At 35.2% G+C, this 19,025-nt stretch overlaps 1 protein-coding gene across 1 annotated transcript in view; it reads left to right on the forward strand.

The window, feature by feature from the left end:
- The first annotated feature begins 3,496 nt into the window (after positions 1–3,496).
- LOC125657208 (zinc finger CCCH domain-containing protein 13-like) overlaps positions 3,497–19,025 on the forward strand; it is a 34,788-nt gene continuing 19,259 nt past the window's right edge. Inside the window, exon 1 of the mRNA XM_048887885.2 lies at positions 3,497–3,652. The gene's annotated coding sequence lies outside the window, so the exon portion shown is untranslated. The remainder of the gene's footprint in view (positions 3,653–19,025) is intronic.

Consider the following 19,025-nt stretch of genomic DNA (forward strand, 5'->3'; position numbering starts at 1 on the left):
AATAATTAGAGAGGTTACATGAGGAACATGTTTTGCATCCAACTGACAAAGCTTGTAACAACATTGTCTTTGTAATGCTCATTATTACAATTGTATTTTAAACGAACTTGGTATTCATTCCACATAAATTTGCTAATCGTACTTATACTTCAACTGCCCTTTCAAAAGATAATATCCCAGTCAATGGGATGGATGGGTGTATGTTGTGCTGGATTCCTGGGTTTCACAGGGAGCCCTGGATACAATGCTGGGTCGAGTAAATGTTCTGCCAGACCCCTATATATATTGGTTCCTCACTGAGATGTTGGCAGCTGTGGGGGAAGGGACTTCAAGCGCGATGTGCCACAGCATATGGCGGAGGTAGTGTTGGTCGAGTGTTGATTCTGGGGGATTCTGAAGAACGTTGGGTAAATTTGAAATCGCATGACCTTTGTCAAATCAACAACATCAAAACTTGTGACTTTCCAACACTGCGCGACCATTCCTCACGATAAATTAAAGACTGGCGTTTTGGCGTCGTGGACAGTTGCCTCTTCAGCCAAAACGGAGGAGGGGGGTGTTTTTGTCTGGTGATCACTCATAAAAAAATAATTTGTCAAACACCACACTTTGATTCCATGCACAGGTATTCTGAAGTTGAGGTAGAAAATGTGATGGAGTTCCTCGTTGACAATATCTTCGTGGTCTTTGATGATCAGGTCTTCCGGCAGTCTGTTGGAATTCCCATGGACTCGAATTGTGCTCCTTTGTTAGCTGACCTGTTTCTATAGTTGGCCACAGTAAGAGATTTTTTTTCTTCTCATGTACATGAAAGGTGAAGATAACGAACAGTGATCAATCTCATTACTCCGATAAGCAATACAAAATAGATAGTTGGGCAAACACGGACCCTTGGACACACCCAGATGTGGGATCAGGTGCATAGGAGGAGTAAGCATCCCCTGTCGACCGGTCACACCCGCCGTCAGACAGCATTTGACCCAATGCTAGGTTGTATTGACGAACTAGATCGTTATAACGACCATATATATTGCGAAATGCTGACTTTAATCGAGACTGTTGAAGCCTCTGTACCATCAACTTGTTTGTCAGTAGCTTGCCTCGATCTAGAAACTGATCATACGCAGAACAAGCTCTTGCGTGTCGAATCAGTACATGTATAAGAAGCTTTTGAATAAACTCTGCTTCATAAGAATATAAAAACAGGTCAGCTAATAAAGGAGAACAAATCGTGCCCATGGGAATTCCAAAAATTCGATATCATAAACGTCTCCATATGAGAGAAAAATTCTCGAGAGGGATGTTAAACAAGATGCAATCAATCAACCTATAAAGAATACAAAATTAAGAGTAGGGCTGACATGGACCCTTCTACGCTAAGTGTCTATAGGAGGAGTAAGCATTTATTGTTGACCCGTTACACCCACCGTTAATCCACTATCTTGATCAGGTGAACGGAGTAATAAAGAATGATCTAACAATATGTCATCCGAATAACAAACAAAAGAAGAATTATACCCTGCCATGATAAGATACACATACTACAAGAAACAGACAGCGAAATACCCTGCCATGGTGTAACAGTTGACAGCAAGCTATCATGGGGTCCACATATTGATAGTATGACTAAAAAGGCAAATAACACCACAACTTTCCTTATCAGGATTGGAACATTGAGAGCTGCCCAAGGGAAATAAAGGAGCTGAACTATAAATGCCTTGTTCGACCCCCCAGTGCAATTATGCTGTCACAGTGTGGGACAACTCCAACAAAACCCACCAAGCGGCTGCAGTAGAAGAGAGTCCAAAGAAGAGCAGCTCGGTTCATCATACCACCCATCCCTCTACAGCCTACAGGAACATCAACAAGAGGTCATACAAAAGTATTCCTACAACTTTTCTGCCACATCAAAAGTTACCAGTATTCATTTTTCCCAGCCACTAGCTCCCCCTGGAACTCATTGCCACAATGCATCGTGATGCCGATTCACTCTAGACCTTCAAAGTCCGAATCGGCGAACAAATGACACCATAGATGGAAAGATAGTTTTTATCACAAGATCCCTTCACTGCAGGATTTTAATCTTTTATCCATGTACGACTATGCTCCGGATGAAGACATATCCATTATTCGAAGTCGAAGAAGAAGAAGAAGAATTAAGGAGGAGGAGGAGGAGGAGGAGGAGGAGGTATGAACCACGTTAACTAGACAGTAAGTTCGACCTAACTTGATGACAACTTCATTCCGATGTCAAACATGTATCGCGCAATGACCAAAGGTGATCGCGGGCATGCATGTGTATTTTCCAATATTCAGTCAATAACCCATGATTATTCACGAGTTCCAGATTGAACTTTACTGACGGTTTTGAGTCTGCCAAACTATCCGAGCTGGGGTTTTATCTATTCAAAGACAGTTAAGTTTTTATCTCACTATTACGACTTTTTATCTCGTTATTACAACATTGTATTTTTTTCTCACACTCCTGATTTGATCTCGGGGACCGGTCAATATTTATTGGGGTTGGGGGGTTGGGACCGGTGCATTCCATATTTCCATTTTTAAAAAACCTATGTCCTATCTTCTAAAAATACAAAAAATTTGCTGTCCTATATCAGATGTGTAATTAAAAAGTGCGTGTCCTATCTAATAAACAAATAAATATATATGTATGATTATATTAAACAACATTTTACTTCATTTTAAAAATCTCTAGAGTTCTTCAAAAGTATCACTTAAAATTTGTCTCTCCAGTTATATCAGCTGAAGGATTCAATTCAATCCCCTGAGAAACTTATGTATACTTTAAAGTGCTACATTTTGCATACTTTTTAATTACTGTTTTACTGAATTGTTGTCTCATGTACTTACAAGTATTTTTCACATCTCAGTATTCTCTATCAAAGGTGAAGATAACGAACAGTGATCAATATCATAACTCCTATAAGCAACACAAAATAGAGAGTTGGGCAGACAGGGACTCCTGGATATACCAGAGGTGGGATCAGGTGCCAAAGAGGAGTAAGCATCCCCTGTCGACCGGTCACACCCTCCGTGAGCCCTATATCTTGATCAGGTAAACCGAGTTATCCAGTCAAAATCAGTGTGCCAAGAACGACCTAATACTCGGTATGAAACAATTCAGACAGCATTTGACCCAATGGTAGGTTGTAATGGCAAACTATCAAAATATGTGTTTAGACTTTAGTTTTAATTTTGTTGTTTTGCATGCACACAATTCCGTATTATTGTTTAAAAGATAGTTGAATTAAAAGTTTGAAATACTTTATGATATTTTTTGTTCATTGATACATTTGTAAAATAAAAAATAAAAAAAAAAATAGATAAATAAAAATACAGCTGTTCTATCAGTGTTGAAAATTAAACAAAAAGTGGAGTCCCATCAGTGTGTAAGTCAAAATAAATGTGTGTCCTGTTGCAGTTTGCACCCCCCCCCCCCCCAATAAATATCGTCTCTGTCCGTTTATATCCGGATAACTTTCTAATTTTTTTGGACCGAGTTAATGATATCAGTGCGCCATATTGGCACAAAATTTAGCAAAGGAAAAAAAGTCAACTTTCTCAGATATTATAGAGATGGTATATGATAAGTGAAAGACCACATTCTATTCCTTAGAAGATTACAGTACAGGTACGGATTTTAAGAAATTTATTGCCTTGTTTGCAACTGTCGAAGACCTGAAGTTCAGGATGAGGGTGGGAAACGCGTACACGGCGTGCATATGCATATTGTAAATATTGTTGGCTGTTCCATTTTTTAAATTTGCAATCGTGTCTCCGTGACATGGAAATATGAAATGTAGGGAGTATATTCCTTGATACACAGTATACTTTGCAAATTTCAAAGGAATTTTTTATTTGTTGGCTACCGAAACTATGCGCTAAAAGCCATTGGACAACAAACCGCGTACGTCACGTGCTTTGCCTACGACTCTGTTAATGTAAGTTGTAAAAAAAAAAAGAAAAAAAAAAAAAGCTCAGATTTTAAAAGATGAAATATACAATATAGGAATAACACAAGTGAAAACAGATAAGGAAGGAAGGTAAAGAATATGTACGATAACATTTTGAAATTGAAAACTTAAAAAAATTTTGCTTAAATTTAAAAGGGACTGGTTCACGAATTTGAATTTTTTTTTGTGTTTGATGTTAAACATTAAAAATGTAACTGAATTAATGTTGACAACCAAAACTTTTACCTTCTGAACGCAAGAATAAAAGCAATATTTTAGCCTTAAATCTGTGTTATGTAAACAAAGACTCGAGTCTTTTCATTTATACAAACAAACCAGTGAAGTGTTAATTTTGCAATATAAAGCATCTTAATTTTGTATAGTCACAAATTTTAACTTTTCGATAACACATTTTACCCAAAGAATACTTGAAATGTGAAAGATATAATAAACTTAGATCGATATCCATTGCTTTTGAAAATTTCATAAACAATAACATACCGCAATCTTTGTTTACAAAATGAATAATAAACTTTCTAAAATGAGCTTCTGTGATAATGTATAACCTTAATTTTTATGTGAAATCTTTTAAACACATTAGACAATAGATTTTGATCCTTAAAAGTGAAAAACAAAATTTTGGGGAAAATTGTGAATCAGTCTCTTTAAGGTAGTGGTAAAATGCAATTTTAGTTGTATATCACTAAAGAGAGGGAAAAATAAAAAAAATTGAAGACCCATACTAGAATTGAATTCGTCATCTACATTTCCACATTTGACACAGCAAGACACTGATCTATTGGGCAAGGTAATGATACTTGAAAGGACAAGAAATCTATGGGTGTGCTTGATTTGTTGACACCGACCACAAAGTGTACACCTTTCCGTAATTAAGTGCAAAGATGTGCACTTTTTGGTGTACACCTTTCACACCCTGTACAGGGCATGTTTTGGTAAATGCATTGAAAAATTCAATACGGTTGACAAATGGTGAGATGAAAAATTTGCAGATGTTTTTCTCCGTAGTTTGTAAGTTGTAAATATATAATATAATTCCAGTGTATTGTATATAGTCATTTACAAAAGTTTAAATTATATTTTAATAAACGAAAACGATTTATATTTTGTGAAATCATCAAAAAACAAGTTTTGCGCAAAAAAATAAATAAAAAAGATATGGAGTATGACCTGGTATTTTTCAGATGTTATCAGGTATTTATAAATGCTCATCAAAATACATTTTTAAAAAAATTTAAAAATTCTTGAATTCAATTTCTAGTAATTATTTATTTTGTAAATTATTTGCATTAAAATTGTTAATTCTCCAATAAAGATCTCAGCTGCTGAACATCCATTTTGAATATATACTACACTACACCAAACTATAAGGTGTAAAGCGACTACACCGGGTGTACAACGGTGTAGACAAATCAAGTGTGCCGTATATTGCTGGGTGAGAAGTGTTGTTCCTCTTGTTTCATGGTTAGAAAATTCAACTGTCGCCCTCCTCTCGACACAGAATGCATCCCACATGTATATTCATGTACAAGTAGCAAGGAGAAATGGATCTACGTAACATAAATATCAGTACTTTTTTTTTTTTATCAACAACATGTAAAATACAGTTATTAATAAAAGAAGCTAACCTTTTTAAATTTATTTTTGTCAAGTTTTCAACCTTCAGAACTAAATAAATCCTCACGTAAACAACATAAAACATGGCCACTTTCTTCATGATTTATATTATATGCCATTTTGATGCAAGTGACCTTTGAACTTAATAGTTGATATTTTGAATGTTATTGTAGACATCACAAAGATTCAAACTTGCAGCATACATTTTTATTTTTCAAACAAATACATGGAAAATCATTTGAAATTGGGTCAAAGTAGCACATATTGAAATAAGTATTTATGAAATATTGCAATATATATTTCAGCTTTTTCAAAATTAATTTTGCTACATTGTAAACAGGTATGAATCATATCGTTAAACCCTGACCAGTGTACCTACCTTCTACAAAACAATCTGATTTACTGCAGATTTTATGCATTTGATTCTGCTAATGCTATGAGGATGGAAAATATTTAGTTATAAAATTGTAAAGGTATCTGAATCTAGTAGAGTGAAACAAAATAAATTTTTAAGTCCAAATTATAAGATTGAAAAGGAATTAAAACTTGCATGTTTCAAGTTCAATGGATTTTCATTAACTTGTGTATAAGAAAGTAAATTTTGACGTAAGGAATTATGTCCCATGCATTTCACTAGGCTCATCACAATATTGTACAATCAGAGTATACTAATTTGTCCATCTTGGTGTCCATAACGTTAACTAACATTCCGACTGGCCTTTTTTTCAAATGTAAATTCCTGGATCAGCTTAGATTGACTTTATGTTCTGGTTATAAATATCGTTTTATGTGATTATTCTTGAGTGGAATGTCGTAGCATTCAAATATCAGTTGGCTAATGTTATGGAATTTTTGTTCTGTCCATTAGGCCAAAATAAAAAAAAAAAGGTGTGTTTTCCGTTATCCGACTGACCCTAAATTTTTATCCCAACCCTAATGTTCTGGATAAATTTCAGTCCTTAATTTATGTACACTTCGTTTCAGAAATTAAAAAAAAATCTAATAAGTTCAGGCACGATAGTGAAATTATAGGAAATTTTCAAAATGGCGTCTTACATGCTTTTTGCAAATAGATCAATACAGATATACATGCAATCTTGTATTAAATTGGGTAAAATCAGTTGTCGAAATGTCATTTTGGTTTATTGTAGTGTTCATGAAACCATTTAAACCTTGCTGGCCAGTAGGACCAGTGAACTGTCTGAATTTACTGGCCCACAGTAAAATTTACTGGCCCCTCAAATTTTCAAAGTACATGTTTATCACATACATTATGGAATGTATTGTATAATTGCACAATTAATTTACTGAACCTTTATCAAATATGATAATTACTCATATTCATGCCCCCTAAGACATCCTTTCTGTCAATACCGGAGAAACAACACTGTACACAGTAATTTTCTCTCTCTTCTCTTCACCCGCAAACAAGACTGCAAATTCACATATTTTTCACAAACATGAAAACAGTCCAAGTGTACCATAGCAGGAAGTAGTCTTATCTACCAACATCAAATGTAAATGATGGATTATTTCTATAAACTATAGAAATTGCATAAAATCAGAGATAACTGAAATTGACGAAGGTAATTTTAATTGGACACTGCAGTAATGCAGCAATTACCAGTGTGCAGTGTGATACACAACGCGACCATTTTTGTTGTTTCAACAAGTTGTTCATCGAATATTCACAATGATTAACGTACAAGTTATCTTGACAATTACAAGTATAGTTATCGTTGTTTACTATAAAAAAAAATAAACAAACCATGATGTCCAAACACTGCACATGTGCTATTTATGGATTTATTTTTATTTTGATGATAAATTTATGCAAATTATAAGACGTTTAGAATATCGAAATCCAACATTATATTGAATGTGACTTTTAAAAAGTCTACAAGCCCATCAGACTTCTTGATTTTTTATTTTCACTGATCCGACTGTAAAATTGACTGGCCTCGGTCTTCAGAAGACTGTTACCGAATCTTAAACATTTGATGCTACATGTCAGTACTCACAAATGTATGTATCGTGTAAAAGTTTCTTCCCCTGTGATACAAGGCAAATATTGACTGAATAAAAAAATGAAATAAAAAGTTTTGCCTACCCCGAACACCCCCCCCCTTTTTTTTTTCAAGATGTAATAGGAAACATATCTAAATTTTTTTTTGGCCTTATGAGATAGAAAATTACCATGCCTCTCCCGTAGTACAAGACTTTTATGAAGATCAGGGTATTTCCACTACAAATACGGAGGAATTGTCCACTGGCGATGAGAATGCTGATCAACAACACCTGTGGAACATGTGTGAACACAAATTTAATTTTCTTCTGTTCTAAGAAATAACATTAGATACAAGAGTTACATTAGCAAATTCTAATGTTATTTTCCCAATTGATAAAAGGCCACATTTTGCTACAAAAATACAATTCTTATTATCACTTGATTGATAGATTGATAGTTTTAGTCCACAGCAGACTAATCAAATGATTTTTAAACTATCTAGCTTTACTAGGCCAAAAGTAATTTTACCAGACCAAATATAAAAATAAAATAAAACAAATAAATGAAAAATATTTTTTCTTTGCCACAGTCCTTGCATTGGGCTGCATTTTTATACACCCTGATTTCATCAGGTTTCATTAATGATCGTACATAAAACTGAATTTTCCATCCTAGTAACATTAGCATAAATGTGAAATCTGTCTAATACAGTAAAGAGTGTAGGTTGTTGTTTTAAAAAAGTAAGAGAACTCTGTAAAATACATGTACTCAGGAAAGATAGCTTTCATTTACATCTTGACATGCTGTATATTACTGATGAGACAGGTATAACAATTATACCACTTTAGTCTCTTTTATTATGTGAAGACTATCATTTTAGCAGAGAGAGAGATATTGAGAGAGAGAAGAGAGTTCATTGGGAAAAACACAACATCAACTTATTCAGGGTTTGACACTAAACTTTTTTCCAGTGGTGGCCTAAAGGACCATCACCTATCAACTTTAGGTGGTCCTTCCAGATCTCTGGTGGTCTTTGAAATATATTTGTTCAGAAGAAACAAAGAGACTACATTTTCTCCATCTTATTTACAAAATATCAGATAACATTCTATATGATTTATTTTGTAGTTCTTGTTTTGAATTCCATCTCTGTTCCCCTTGCTTTATCTAACAAAGAGGCATAAAGACCTGACTTCGCTATGCATAAAGTTCTAAAGATAATGATTAATTTATTCAAGGCGACCTTGTCCATCATTATCAAGGCTTTCAGGAAAGGGTTCTTTTAAGGCCTTGTCTTTGGAAAGAACCGAGACATGCAAGTTTGAGTTTTTTATAAGACTCTAATTTTTAAAATTAGTACTGGGCACTGACTGTGACGATATTCCCCTGTGCACAGTGATTTTTACACACACAATATTTTAGCCACTTAGAGGAAGACTGTCTTCGTAATTTTTTAAGTTTTCCAGGTTCAGCAATTTTTCTTTCCTTAGCGGGTTGTTTGTTTTATATCCCATTGAGATTGAAATATCACCAGCTCTAGGTGAAGTCCCACAAATGTAGACCTATTCTTAGCACTCGGGACTCTAGTAGTGAGTTTTTTTTAGCATATTAACACATGTCACAACATGAGACCTCCCATTTTTAAGGTCATAACTGAAAGACCCATGATTCTCACTTCTAAATGCAGAGTTTTTGTCGAAGGAGCAATTACTACAGGTCTATATTTTCACCATAGGTTTGACACGGAGATGGCACAAGCAGGCCAGAGCTTGAACTCGCTGCCTCCCGATTACGAAGCGAATTAATGCTCTACCACTGAGCTACCATGATCAGTATTTTCTTACTGAGTAGAGAACCTTTAACAAATTTGATCGGGCATGCGGTAATGTTGTTAGAGTGACCTTCGCCCGCACATCCTGATCCCGAGCTCTAAAGTAATCATATCACACCCAATTTTTTCAAACGGACCAATGTTTTCTAGCAAGTTATCTGTGCAGACAATTTTGCACTAGCCTTGCCAACAGGGCCGACAATTTCAGATTAACTCTGATCAGACTTTTGTCCCCCTACCCCCCCCCCCCTTTTTTTTTAAATGTGGAGAGGGTTTAGGGATATGCCAACTAAGATTGTAACTTCATTGATCAGGTGTGATCAGTTTTCAATAGATTTTACTTAGTATTCAACATATTCTTTCATAGTTGTATTCAATATAACAATTTCAATCACTTGTGGCAGAGCCGAGACCATTCATTTAGGTAGAGGATCACTTTTACATATACTATCATATGATAACCAAACTCCAATGATAAACAATTAGAATTTTCCTGCCTTGACCTGCTTTCAGTAGTAACTGGTTACCTACCCTTGATTCTAGACTTGAAGCTCAATGAGAAAAGTCAGAACTACAGGTTTTTGCTGAAGTCCTTCTCATTAAAATTTTGTATGTCTTGTGAGTATCGCAGTTTTCAAACATTTAACATGGTAAGTGATGTTGTGTTGTGCCCTGGTAAGTATTGCTACAAGCTGCTACACTGTAAACCATATTGTAAAGTATTATCTTGAAATATGAAAAATATTGTTTAAAAAGATAAGAAGAAAAAAAGACCTTGCACATTTCTAAGTTACTATACTGAGTGTTTGGTAGAAGATGGCAGGGGCTGACAAACTGATATGTTTAATGAACACTTACTCTTGGGGATGCTGCTGCCTGAAAATTAACTTGCCTGACTACAAAAACTTCTGAGTCTGGTTAATTTAACTGCAAGATATTTTCTGTATAATATTTGCTAAAGTCAGATAGTCTGAATTAAAATTGTAGCATTGCATCCCACAATAATCTACCCATTGCTGACATTGCTAATCTGTACACACATACAAGAAATATTGTAGAGTGTAAACTTTTACAAGAAAATGAAGTGTCATTTACTGTCTACCACTTACTGGATAAATATCGAATTTATCACTCATAATGTTCACAGACATGTATAAAACCATACTCCTTAGTCATACATACTCCTTAGTCGAAATTTATGTTAGTCATGTTCGGAATTCTTTGACTATTCATTACCTTCAATGGTTTATAGTTGGTACATGTACATCTACTGTAACCCTTTGTGATATGGCTGACGGTCAGCGTATGTAGAGACAGACTAACATCAACTTTTGATTTCACACAATGTTTAAGACATTTCATTCACTGCAACCATTATGTTTTAAAAATGGATGTGCCCATGGGCCAAGTTGTAACTTGCCCTCTCAGAAGAAAGGACTAGTCTTAGTGCTAGGCAGTTGGATTTCTCAGCCCTTAGAGAATATGGAAAGCATTTATAAAGCAAAATATTATTAGTTTGAAATAGATATGAAGAAATAGTGCATGAATTTCCTTAGATTTCTTTCAAAGAAACTTGCAAACATCAAGTGCTATTTGTACATTGTTAAAATTTATTATTTGAAATTCCTCATTTATGTAATGTCAATAATCATAAAATTCTTTTTTTTCCCTCCTAATATGTATAATGAAAGTGATCCTGAAGGTAATTAATTTTATGAATAATACTGTTGAAAATATGAAAGTAATGCATGTATGTGGTCCATTTGAATGAAGTACACTGTACTGATATTGCAGAGTTGTTTAAAATCGGATTCTTGCATGATGAACAATGGTCTGAACAATGAAATGTACTGTCACTTTCCAACAGTCCAAATAAATTTTCATTCAAACTTTTAAACACTCTAATTGCTTTTAAAACACAATAGCTGTCATTATTGTTTCAAATGTTTTGAGAGATAATTTAAATGCATGCTCCAGAGTCTGCTCACTTACATTTCACAGAACCCCCCCCACCCCCCCCCACCCCCCCACCCCCAATGAATTTGTGATGCTAATATACATGTGTATCTGTCTACCTGGTTCCAAGAAGAATGGGCTTCAGTTTTGAAAATCTCTCGACAGTTAATCTATTGCAAGCTGTTGGGACTTTTTCTGATGCAGTCAATCTACTCATAAAGTTCCAAAATTTTATATACAGTAACAAATGTGCTTCCAATTTCAACAAAGATGCAACCATATTGATAAATAGCATTTGAGATCTGTGAACAATGATTTAAAATGGACAAGTGGTGGGGAAACTTTTCTATGTTATGTATTACAGTTCAACTGTATGCAAATAATCAAATGTTAGGTTTGTGTGATGGTTAGCAATTCACAATTTGATAAAGAAAATAATTGTAATATGCTAAAGATGCAGACTTTTATTTGATATTTTGATGAAAGTGGAAAGGTGTTCAGTTTATAATGAAAGTACCGAGTGCAACTTTCATTATCAGTGCCACAATATCATCCACAGGTACATGTGTATGATGATGTGTTAGAAGAATGCCAGAGTACCCATTTTTTATATGGTTGTAGAGCTATAACATCACGGTGTCACTAACATCATCTTTCAAATTATAGCAGAGCACATGTAGACATGCACTTACCTTTAGAGTGACCTGCCCCTGAATTATTGAAATTCAAATTGTTTAATGTTGACAAAACATCTTAATTTGTAATTGTATGCTTCTTAAGTATATTTGTAAATAGGCAAAGGGTTTTTACATCTGGACAAGCAATTGCATAGTATGACTCCTGAAGTCTTTCTATTGAGACAAAGCCTCTTCAAATTAAAGATGAGTCATTTCAGCATCAGTGGCGTAGCTACCATGTATGCTTATATGCCAAAGCATCCACACCCCACCCCACCCCCATAGATAAATAAAATGAGTTTAGAAACTGAGAGAGAAAGAGAGATATCTGGATTGTTTTTAAATCTTATCAGTATGAGCACATTTAGTATAATCTCAAGTACTTCAGTAAATTCCCTTTCGGAGACTCCATTTTACACGCTTAAATTGTCAATATTCGCTATTCGTGGAGGTTTGGCCCCCACCAGGCCTAGGGCGCTAGCCTGGACCCGCCGGGGGGGGGGGGGGGGGGGGGGGGGGGGGGGGGGGGGGGGCTGGGCTCAAAGCAGCCTCCAGACTACCTGCTTTCAGAAAAGCATTCATATAATTTTTGCCTTGCTACGCCACTGAGTATTGAGTATGACAATAGCATAAAAGATGAATTCAGATATTTCAGTATTTCATTTTAAAAAATGTTGATACTCCAGAAGATCCATAAATAACATACTTATTTTTAGGTACACCCGTAGACAATATCAAAAGGGCAATACACAAACATTCTGTAGGACTCTTAAGAACTCGATTTCGCAATTTTACTCACACAGTTATTGCCATTTATCATCTGACAAGATCATTGGAGAGCTGATTCTGGGAGTGTACAGTGACACGGCCTGGATCTCCAGTCTCTCAGCACAATAGACAGACAACTGGTGCACTGCCTTGGTAGGAGTCGCTTGACCAATAGTCGCTCAACTGCGGTGGCATAAACATTAAAGAATGATGGGAAATATTCCATCTTAAACCAAACTTATTTTTATGACCTTTGAAGTTGCAGTAGAATTCAAAACACGCACACCCACCTCGGAATTGTTCAATATCTAAACATCTTACACATAATTTTTTTAATATTTATATTTCAATTCTTTTAACATTTCTTCACATCTTTTCTTTTCACACTTTTTTTGACCTTTGTTTGCAGCTCCAGTTCAAGCATTAATTAAGTATAATGACGAAAAAGAATATACACGAATTTACGATTTTTAGTTCATATCTCGAGTGATTTTATTTTGCGAAAAATCTGGTTTGTTTTCTGACTAACACGAATTGGGAGTTCCCAAGCGGCATAATGCCAGGTATGGTAAATACTATGTACACCCGTATTGGAATTTCCATTGGTGATATTGCGATGATACGAATCTAAACCTCGCGTTAAAGTATTCATAGAATTTGTCGTCATATGTTTCTGTTTGAAAGTATCCACGTTAACCATTGAAAAGTTCTGAATATCGATGCACTATTGAAATTGCAACGTCTTTATCTTAAAAATGTTTACATTAATCCTTCAAAATACTCAACATTGACTTGAATACACTTTCTGAGTCGTTTTATCCATGTGAAAAATACTGATCTGTATGCCTCTTTCAGTATACCCTTCATACACTGGGAAACGGCACTTCTGACAGCACTATGACTTTCAAATCGCCGATCGCTTAGGGATTCTTTGATTTAATATATATATATATATATATATATATATATATATATATATATATATATATATATATAAAAGCACAAAAACTAAAGAAATTTATAAATTTTTCAGTGCTTATATATATATATATATATATATATATATATATATATATGGACTATCTAAATCAGGACTGTAGTGTGAATGTGGCGAAACACCAATTCTATTTGCTTTCAAGTAGTCTGTTACGACGGACGATTTGTGCGCCGGTGCATTGTCATGGGGAATCTTGATCCTTCTAGTACTGGTGGTTGGACGGACAGTTTTGTATTTTTCACAAACTTAGATAGGACATTTTCAGTATAGAACTGACCAGTAACACTCGTATGTTCTAGAACCGGAACTTAGGCTACCGAACCTGTATAGTGTTGTAAAATAACGCATGCATCACTTTGCAAACAAACCTACCATTGCGCGGAATCTGGAGCTTTGGTCAGTATCTCCGATCCAAATCTTGTTATTGCGTTTAGTGTCTAGTTAAAAAAAATATTCAAGTTTCATCACAAGTAACGATCCCATTTTCTAGCTGTTGATAGTCTTCGTTTGCTAAGTTTCTTTGTGGCCATTTTTACATGGACGTATTTTGCTCCTCCGTAAGGAAACCCAGCGCAAACTTCTCGAAGCTTAGAATGCTGAGAACAGCTGAGGAATTAATGTTCGTAATATTTGCAGTGTTACTTGCATCTTCAGCAGTTGCAGTTTTCACAGAAACGATGTCTTTCCGCGTATACACTGACAACGGTTAACCAGGACGAAGATCTTCAAGAGACCTGCTCGGTTTAGAACGACGTACTGATGCACATGAGAGGGTTTGGTCTCCGTCAACTTTCCAAACAGCCTTAATGTCCGTTGGCGTAAACACTTTGCTCAGTTTAAAAGTTGTTCTCTTTTTCACTATGTTTTAAGTCAGTCTGTGAGTTTACCATGATATCCTGAATATGACGTACATATGTTACGTCATATTTGTCAGAAAATATACTTTTGAGATTTCTTAAAGGTAAAGCATTTCCTGATCTTTAATATACATGTACCCAAAACGTTATATTTTGATTCAACATTTTACTTTTTAATAAGAAATATTCAGAACTTTTCAAAATCGGTAAACAGTAAAATTAAGTTTCAAACTTTAGGTTTGGAACGTTATGCCGGAACAGGATAACATTTAATTAACCTACACCGTATTGCAAAGCTCCTAAACTGCATGAAACGAATTTGTGTACACACTCCGATTTGGAAACTCGCAAACTTTACACATCTTTAATGTATGTATACATGTATATATAGTTGTGTGTGAGTGTGTGTTAAACTAGGATTTGCATCCAAATGTAAGCGAAAAGTTATCAATTAAGCTGTCGGTCCATGTTGAATTAGTGGTGTATGGATATGTAATACACCTAGTCCCCTAAATATGTTGATATTTTCTGTGTGTTGTCGGTGAGTGTCATTCTACAATTATTTTCAGTTGTGAGAATGTGTTCTTTGATTTTTTTTTAAAAGTAAGAATATTTTTCTTTGATGGTTGTTGCATTTATTCCAACTGCCGTACTCCAATGCCCCATCATTTTGTTTGAACGGTATATACGTTCCAATTTTAATACTAAATTCTAGTAAAGATTATTTTGTGAATAATATGAAACAAAAAACTCTTATTAAATCTGCATACCAATATATATATATATATATATATATAGCCTATATATGTGAAAATAATTTTGAAATACAGTCTTGTCTTTTTACTAAAATAATTTTTAAACGTGCAGAGTACTGATCCCATGATTGTCCTATTAGCATACCACGTGTTATTTTTCCAGCAATTCTTGGATCTGCGCATATTTAACTATCCTTTAGTGTTTTACACGTAATCAAGGATAACGAATATTGTCTGATAGGTCTTGATTAACACATGGCATATCTACAGTCCGTGAACTCGATTTCAAAACTTGCTGACACCGTTTTCTTTCCGACTACGTGTAATGAAGACGCACGCAATGCATATATACATTTTGCTAATACCGCGGATGATGGGAGATAATTGACGAGAAGCACCCGTGGGCACCCAACAATGAAGATGTCTGAGAGTTAAGAACTTAAAATTTCGACATATTCCGTTCATTTAGGATGAAATCTGATTGTTTACTTTGCATAAGTTATTAGTTCGCCGGCACGATTGTCCGGAGAGCTATTGTCATGACCCTAGTCTTTATAAAGGTTAAAACTTGAACCTTGGCTAGATGGTATAGGGCTTTGATATTTCACATATATATGCCTCATGAAGAGACCTTTCTTTTGGTACCAAAACTTGACCTAATAACACTGACCTTTGGCTTACTTTTTAAAAACTTTAACCTGGGCTATATCTTTTGAACCAAGAGGGGGGGGGGGGGGGGTATTGCTTTGATATTTCACATATACCTTTATTTTGATACCAAGACTTTTGACCTAGTGATCTTTACTATGGAATTAGACATACTTTTTTGAAAAGTATAACATGGACTGTATCTTTTAAACAAAGGCTGATATAGATACCTCATTACAAGACTTCGTTTGTTACTAGAACTACAGTACTGACCTTGTACTTTGACCTACTTTTCAAAAACTTTATGGGTTATATTTTTTTAACAGGGGGGGGGGGGGGGGGGCAGGGATTTGATCTTTAATATGTAGATGCCTCAATGTCATGACCAGGCCTTTCACATCATATGATATCAAAACTTTTACCTACTTTTCCAAAACTTGAACCTTTTGAACTAAAGGGATAGGTGAAGTAGAGTACTGCCTCTGGGCGATCTATGGTGTCTTCTGACAACTCTTGTTATCTATCGCCATTATAGAAACATTACAGAAATCTCGATGATTAGTACACTTGTATCTTTAATGTTAAGCAGACTAAATAGAGCAGCCCTGAAAGTGAAAAATCGAATGGGGGGTACTTTTGGGTACATACTCCCATCCTACACCATTCCGTATAGATAGAATAACATAGTCAAAATACCTCACACATATTTTGAGAAAGGACTTTTTCCGATTTAACTTTAATTCAACAATTGGGTAACATCGAAGCAGTTTGTCCAAGAGACCTCAGCAATAACGAATGAGCATTGTCATAATCATTGTCAGTTGACTTTTCCTCCAGCAAAGGAATCACAAATTTCAGGTCGAAGGTTCTTCATTAGCATTGCTCTTCTTTTTCCATCACCTTGATTTAAATGTCTATCACGAGCAATAGATTTCAAAATATTGTAAAGTCCGACGTTGATTGGAGGACCTGTCTTTTCGGTTGTAAATTTGTTTGAAAGTTTAGACAACATTGAAAAAAATTGAACCTGTCTTTGGCTCTTCTAAAACCTTGGGACACGTATAGGTTTTTTCTTCTTCCATGAAATTAAGTCTATCCGATTCATAATTTAAAGATTTTTTTTTAAATATCTGTCATCGGCTCATCAATAATGTAATCGATTATACCATAAGTTGATTGGGGTTCCCCAAGTACTGATGAATAGAAATATTGTAACTTTAGTTGCGATTCCAAATTCCAATAAGTCCAGGGAAAGATTGCTGTTGCTCAATAGGGTATTTGTACTAGGTTGCTCGGGGATTTTACACTTCAAATGATTTGTACGTTTCTTTTTCTCCCATGACAAACTCATGAGCAAGTCTTTGTGACAGAGCTAGTCATAATTCACAGTTTATACTGCGTATTAAGAATCATTGTAATAGAAAACAAAACGTGCGCTCTCACTGGGAATAGTAGCAAAAGTGGCTCGTGACAGAATATCAACGGAGAATAACAATTTACATTGGAAAACAAGTGCAATATTCATCTTCAGTTTAAGTAGAAACATCTATGCCATTCGTGATTACAGGTAGCGGCAATGGTGACGTCTCAATATAAGTGAAATATTCTCTAGAGGGACGTTAAACAATATATAATCAATCTGGTGTAGCTTTAACTTCCGTTCTTCGAAGAAAAAGGGAAAAGGACTACCATTATAAGAAGCAAATCTTCATGGACAAACTTTAAATATTTGAATTCAACAATATGCTATTTCCGTCATATTGGTGGAGCAAATGTGAGATTTTAGCTTATTTTAGTCATCACGCCAATCTATTTTGTCAACAGTTCATGTCTGCTACGAAGCTAAGCTCAAAGATTATTCTGAATTATTTGCTGGAATGAAAGAATAATGTGTAGTTAAAATTTTTAAAATGTGGTAAATAAAAAAAAATTACATATCTTTTGCTAACTCACCTTGACAAACATGCAATTCACTGTAAAAAAGAAACTATATTTTCTTCAATATGAAAACTATGAAAGGCGAAGATAACGAACAGTGAGTGATCAATCTAAAAACTCTAAGCATTACAAAATAGGGAGTTGGGTGAACACGGGCCCCTGGATATACCAGAGGTGAGATCAGATGCCTAGGAGGAGTAAGCATCTGTCGACCGGTCACACCCGCCGCGAGCCCTACATCTTGATCAGGTAAACATAATTATCGGTAGTAAAAATCAGTGCGCCAAGAACGGCCTAACAATCGGTATGAAACGCGTCAGACAACATTTGGCCCAATGATGGGTTGTATTGGCAAACTAGATCGTTATAGCGACCATAGAATTTGCGAAATGCTGTATTCAACCCCTGCACCCCAACTTGTTTGTCATCAGCCTGCCGCAATTAAAAAACTGACCATACCAGAACAAGCTCTTGCGAAGCAGTTGATATACACACCATATGCAGGTGATGGTGGAATATTGCTACCTAATTATGGGAAGAAGCTGAAATCATCCCGTTTGTCGCATAGTTGAGTTAGTAGTTTACCGTTAATATTTTATTTTCAATAAAATGTCAAAGTATGAAGCAGAAGTGGACGACTCTGTGTTGTCTTTTATTTCGAGTTCACTGAAGTGTATCAAATCGACATCTGAATGAAAATTATTATTGTTAATAAATAATACGTCGTCGATATATCTAAATGTTGAATTGAAGGCGTTCTAAGCGTCGTTAAAGGAAACTTTCGATGCGATTGGTATATAAACGGATGCAGTCGGGAATGATGTTTCCCACCGTTACGTATCCAATCGTATCTATGCAGTAAGGAATGGCTGACTATTAACTAATAATAGTAAATACAAGTCTTGACATTATTCAGAGTTAGTTGGTCCCTTGACTAAAGACTTTCTTGTGATATGTCGTGTAGTGCTGAAACTGGAGCAT

The sequence above is a fragment of the Ostrea edulis genome, chromosome 1 (assembly GCF_947568905.1).
Source record: "Ostrea edulis chromosome 1, xbOstEdul1.1, whole genome shotgun sequence".
In the NCBI taxonomy this organism is placed as follows: Eukaryota; Metazoa; Mollusca; class Bivalvia; order Ostreida; family Ostreidae; genus Ostrea; species Ostrea edulis.